The sequence below is a fragment of the Nerophis lumbriciformis genome, linkage group LG15 (genome assembly GCF_033978685.3).
Source record: "Nerophis lumbriciformis linkage group LG15, RoL_Nlum_v2.1, whole genome shotgun sequence".
Lineage (NCBI taxonomy): Eukaryota > Metazoa > Chordata > Actinopteri > Syngnathiformes > Syngnathidae > Nerophis > Nerophis lumbriciformis.
In genome coordinates, this window is record NC_084562.2 from 3,180,094 (window position 1) to 3,186,704 (window position 6,611).

The following is a 6,611-nucleotide window of genomic DNA, read 5'->3' on the forward strand; positions in this document are numbered from 1 at the left end:
CTGCGCACACACATGCACACAAATATACACGCACACACTGGTGGAGGTGGAACCCACCGCGCAAAACTTGCCTGCGACTTGTGGTGTCACCTTACACCACCTCCATCCACTGTACACAGGCGTCTTATTCCATACAGTCCATGTTGTAATGGAAAGTCTACAGTTGTATGGGATCTGAAAGTTGTAACTATTTGGGGTTAAACCAGATGTTTCAGTAAAATTTCACTCATAGTTTCATCCAAAAACGTTTGCAAGATAACAGCAAATATGGCAAGCATTAAGCAATAGAGCAGTCATTCTCAAACTGTGGTATGTGTACCACTAATGGTACGCAGGCCCCATCTAGTGATACGCCAAATAAATCTTTAAATATGTACTGTATATGGCAGTGGTTCTTAACCTTGTTGGAGGTACCGAACCCCACCAGTTTCATATGCACATTCACCGAACGCTTCTTTAGTGAAAAAAAATGCATATATTTTTTTCAAATTGAAGAAAAATTCGTATGTTTTTTTACTGGTGCACAAAATGAACCGTGCATGAACATCGCCTTGTTCAAAAAAAAAAAAAACAACACAGTGCATGAACTCACAACAAATTACACACCTTACACACATTACCATGAATTGATTAACGTGGACCCCGACTTAAATAAGTTGAAAAACTTATTCGAGTGTTACCATTTAGTGGTCAATTGTACGGAATATGTACTGTACTGTGTAAACTGTACTGTGTATTCTCTTCCTTTGCAATCTGCTAGTAAAAGTTTCAATCAATCAATCAAAAAACCTGCAAATCAGATGGAAAATTAGAGGGAACATTGTTTGGGGGTATCCATCATACGCTGATAGGGAGACGTTTTTATTTACATGACTTTTGCTACCCCTGTGGTAAATTTTGAATGTGCTTTATAAATAAAGTTGATTTGATTTGATTTGATTTGATAGGTGGGATGTCTCTTTACCTCCGTGTCGGAGGCTGCGCCGAACCCCTAGGGTTCGATCGAACCCAGGTTAAGAACCACTGGTATATGGAATATTGTAGCGGTTTCTTTAAGGACATAATCCACCACAACAGTTTCCTTGACTTTGTCGTCACTATTCACTGCCATTGTTCTATTGTGCACCCCATGGAAGCGGCCAATGGCAGCCTTATCCGCACTTACGGTATACGGTACGTGGAGCTGTGTTTTGGTGAACAGCGTTTCAGTTGGAACTTTGTGACTGCCAAAGTGATGATGCCGCTCGTTGGTGCAGATTTTCTAGAGCTGAATTCGAGACCGTGGATCGCCTCGGGATCATTCGCCGCTCAGACAGCCCGTGGGCGTCGCCCCTCCACATGGTGGAGAAGCCTGGAGGTGTTTGGAGGCCATGCAGTGATCGGCGTATCTGTCAATATGCCGATCCTCAGAACGACCCGCAATATAGCTTTTTCTTTATTGAGCATGTCTGAAATGTTAGTGCAAATTTTGGAAATTGCGCGGAAATGGCTGTTGTAAAGGAAGCAATCGCGCTGCAGCTTCATCCTAAGCATGTCTGTCAAAATATATGGGCTGTCAAAAAAAATACAAATATTCAGCAATATAATTTTTTTTATTTGATAGCTGTTGGAAAACTTAATGGCGTGACTAAAATACATTCAATTGATACATTTTGGTGTCGACTGGCATTTAAAAAAAAAAAATTTTTTATTTAAATGAAAAAAAACTTATTGCAATATACATTTTCTTGCATCTGGTACATTCTAATGTGTGCTTGCGATTAGTGACAGTGTCTCCCAGAGTGCACAAAAAGTTGGTTCCATAGTAGATGCACTGCAGGACTGCCTCAGAAAAAGTGGTATATATCTGCTGGTAGGAGCATGATAAAATGAATGTGCAGTAAATGTGTGTTTCCATGGTGAAAGCCAGGTAGTACATGCCAAAAACCTCAGTTAAATATGGCCAGGCCTCGAATTTTACCTTTTTAAGGTCAAGGCAAGTGTTGCCTTAAAGGAGGGCTCATATTTTAGGGCACCAAGGCAAACATTATTTTCTTTCGAGGCATAGACTCCTGTTAGAATAATTATGTAAAAGTTATCACACAACTCTTATGCTTAAAGGCCATTGCTATAGTTATTATCAATTGTGCTGAAGTTGAACTTTACTATCTGTGCAAAGGCACAACTTGTAATCTTGCTTTGTGAGTTGTCTCGTGTCAGCAGTTTGTTTCCAGACCCCGCCTGCTGACAACCAAGGACAGACATCGAGTACCTCAACGCAGACAAAACAGAGACAGGGCGAAATCATGAGTGTCAGCACATTTCCATTTTGAATAATCATGTATTGTGTCTATTGGGGCTGCTTGCATTACCCCTCCCTTCAGAAGCAGCCTCAGTGATGTTAACTAGGGACCTCCCGAATAAATAGAGGAGCATGTGAGACTGTACCTTAGAGCGTAGGGTGAAGCTGTAACTGAGTGTACAGCCCAATACGTCTCTCCTCATGAGCCAAATTGAACTCTGTCTCTGCTTGATTCCTTGCTTCTTGTCAAGTTTAATAGATAGTTCGGTGTTTGAACCTGAAAGCTCCAAAGCATACATGCATGCATATATATATATATATATATATATATATATATATATATATATATATATATATATATATATATATATATATATATATGTATATATATACAGGTAAAAGCCAGTAAATTAGAATATTTTGAAAAACTTGATTTATTTCAGTAATTGCATTCAAAAGGTGTAACTTGTACATTATATTTATTCATTGCACACAGACTGATGCATTCAAATGTTTATTTCATTTAATTTTGATGATTTGAAGTGGCAACAAATGAAAATCCAAAATTCCGTGTGTCACAAAATTAGAATATTACTTAAGGCTAATACAAAAAAGGGATTTTTAGAAATGTTGGCCAACTGAAAAGTATGAAAATGAAAAATATGAGCATGTACAATACTCAATACTTGGTTGGAGCTCCTTTTGCCTCAATTACTGCGTTAATGCGGCGTGGCATGGAGTCGATGAGTTTCTGGCACTGCTCAGGTGTTATGAGAGCCCAGGTTGCTCTGATAGTGGCCTTCAACTCTTCTGCGTTTTTGGGTCTGGCATTCTGCATCTTCCTTTTCACAATACCCCACAGATTTTCTATGGGGCTAAGGTCAGGGGAGTTGGCGGGCCAATTTAGAACAGAAATACCATGGTCCGTAAACCAGGCACGAGTAGATTTTGCACTGTGTGCAGGCGCCAAGTCCTGTTGGAACTTGAAATCTCCATCTCCATAGAGCAGGTCAGCAGCAGGAAGCATGAAGTGCTCTAAAACTTGCTGGTAGACGGCTGCGTTGACCCTGGATCTCAGGAAACAGAGTGGACCGACACCAGCAGATGACATGGCACCCCAAACCATCACCCAACCATGCAAATTTTGCATTTCCTTTGGAAATCGAGGTCCCAGAGTCTGGAGGAAGACAGGAGAGGCACAGGATCCACGTTGCCTGAAGTCTAGTGTAAAGTTTCCACCATCAGTGATGGTTTACCTGTATATATATATATATATATATGTATATATATATATATATATATATATATGTATATAATGAGCATAGTATCCCCTTACGCCGGCCTACTTGGCCTGTCTAGGGAGCATGTGCCTGACCTAAATTCACCAAACACCTGAAGTCCTTCCAGACCCTGATGCAACTTGTGTATCTCTCGGAAAAATCTCAGAACAACTCGGCTCTTCTCGTTGTCGGTTAACCTTTGACATACGCTTCCAAAATGAGTGCACCCATGTTGTTTATACCAATTAACGTTAATTATGCGATACCTTAAACAGTGGAAAATGTAAGAAAAAAAGGCATGTCGGGGTGTTTTTATCAATTTATTCGACAAGTAAATAACAAACGTTACAATTGTCCATTATAGGCATGTCACGGTATGAAAATTTCTAATCACGGTTATTGCGACCAAAATTCTCACGGTTATCATTATTATCGCGTAATTTTAAATGTGCTCAAAATTTTCTAGAGCTACTTATACTGAAATCCTTTAACCAAATTTTTTTTTTTAAATACAAACACATTCAAAATGTATATATGTACCTCAAGTAGAAAGTTGAATGTGTATATGAAAGCAACACACGCATTATAAACAAAATAATATGGCAGAAACAAAATAATACTATAAATAAATAAATAAATACAAATGTGACAAATTCGCCAGATGGCACCTTATGGACACAAGACGTAACTGCACTTTTTGTCCAAAGAGATAAAAATAATGTTAATATATGAGGTCAAGTCTTATACATACATACCGCACGGTTATGGGCAAAATAATAAATAAGATTATTTTTATCAATATTGAACTCACGATTATTAATCATGATTATTCACTATGTTTGGTAAAGCAGTGTTGGGGTGTGAACGTGACGCTATCATATCATTTGTAATATCTAATAAAAATGCTGTAGATTCTGGATCTATATATTTAAAGACAAATATTTGTGTTTTTGTTCAATAATAGTATCAGCGTGTTAGATTGTTTATTACATGATGCCTTTATCTCTAGTTTTACATATTCATAGAGAGGTGTTTTTTAAATGATGTATATGTACATGTGCATGCTGTATCAGGACATATCCATTGAGAGTTTGAGCCGAAATATGTTTGTGGAGGGGGGCGTGGTCTGCGGGCCTGCCGCAGAGCGGGGTGTGTAAGGACCGGCCTCGAAGCCAGCGGCAGGTGAGTAGATTGCACAGCTGGGGCTGGTTATCTAATCACCTGTCGCCCTTATTAGCAGCAGCCGGACCGAGACACGTTGTTGGAGTTGGGGAGAGGAAAAGACACACGACGGAGAGCACAAGGGAGAGCAAGAGAGACTAAGGCTGAAAAGTCGAGTGCGGTTGCCGCAGAGTGAACTAAATAAAAACATTATTGAATACAGAATACCGGGGCTCTCGTGCAGTGTGTGGTGGTCAGGGGAACCCATGGCAGTGGAACGGCCACAATGTTGTATAGGAATTAACTATACACCATAAAACATCAACAAAATGCTGCGTCACATGAATAGTTATTAAAGTAATTACTTTGTGGAATGGAAAAAAAACACAAGTAAGGTAAAAAAAACCACGGTGTTTACTTTTTAATATCAATATAAAACACAAAGCAGTTTGGCTAATGAAGATAAAGTCAAACAAACAAGCGTTGTTCTTCAACAACTTACTTCATTCAGTGCAACAGTTTGGCCAACAAAAATAAAGAGGAGTGATACCTCTCACAAGGGCGGTCGCGGAAAATGCCGCGGTTGCCGTGGTTAAATTTGTGCCCCGTAAGGCTGTCTACACCACCTTTGCATTTGTTCAATTGTACACGCGGTCTTAGTAGATCACACGCAACACGCCCACCAATAGTACACACAATCTTATAGGTGGCGCACACTGTTTAGCGCGTGGTATTTGGGATCTTAGTAGATTACCGTATTTTTCGGACTATAAGTCTCAGTTTTTTTCATAGTTTGGCCGGGGGTGCGACTTATACCCAGGAGCGACTTATGTGTGAAATTATTAACACATTACCGTAAAATATCAAATAATATTATTTAACTCATTCACGTAAGAGACTAGACGTATAAGATTTCGGATTTAGCGATTAGGAGTGACAGATTGTTTGGTAAACGTATAGCATGTTCTATATGTTATAGTTATTTGAATGACTCTTACCATAACATGTTACGTTAACATACCGGGCACGTTCTCAGTTGGTTATTTATGCATCATATAACGTACACTTATTCAGCCTGTTGTTCACTATTCTTTATTTATTTTAAATTGCCTTTCAAATGTCTATTCTTGGTGTTGGCTTTTATCAAATAAATTTCCCCCAAAAATGCGACTTATACTCCAGTGCGACTTATATATGTTTTTTCCGTTCTTTACTATGCATTTTCGGCAGGTTCGATTTAAACTCCGGTGCAACTTATACTCCGAAAAATACGGTAGGCCCATTTTCTATTGGTGCGATAAGCATTCACACTCACCTCTTTCAGGAATAGAGTCCGACGCATATCTAAGGTGGCCATCGCCCCCCTTTTTGGTCTGTTCCTGTTGGTGCTGGAAAAAATTGACACTTTACTGTACTAACAGACCAAACCAACTCTCGTCTGTTTGAACTAGTCCAAAAGTGACAAGTATGAACCAGGGTTGTACGGTATATCGGTAAGTACCGCGGTACTAATTAACCCTTGTGTGGTGTTCGGGTCTGTGGGACCCGTTTTCATTTTTTATTAAAAGAAAAATGATACAATTAATTAATTTTTCAAACTGAGACTCACTGACTTTGGTTCATTTTCTTTGAAGAATATATATCAGAATACATATTTAATGACCACACACCATACACCCCCCCCTACACATTTCTATTACATATAAAATGTCCGGGTCCACTGGACCCGGGACTAATAGAAGTGTGGACATTGATGTTCTGTGTACCACACGCAGCCAGCCTCCCACCTACACACACACACACACACAAAAATGGTAAATGGTAAATGGGTTGTACTTGTATAGCGCTTTTCTACCTTTTTAAGGAACTCAAAGCACTTTTACACTAGT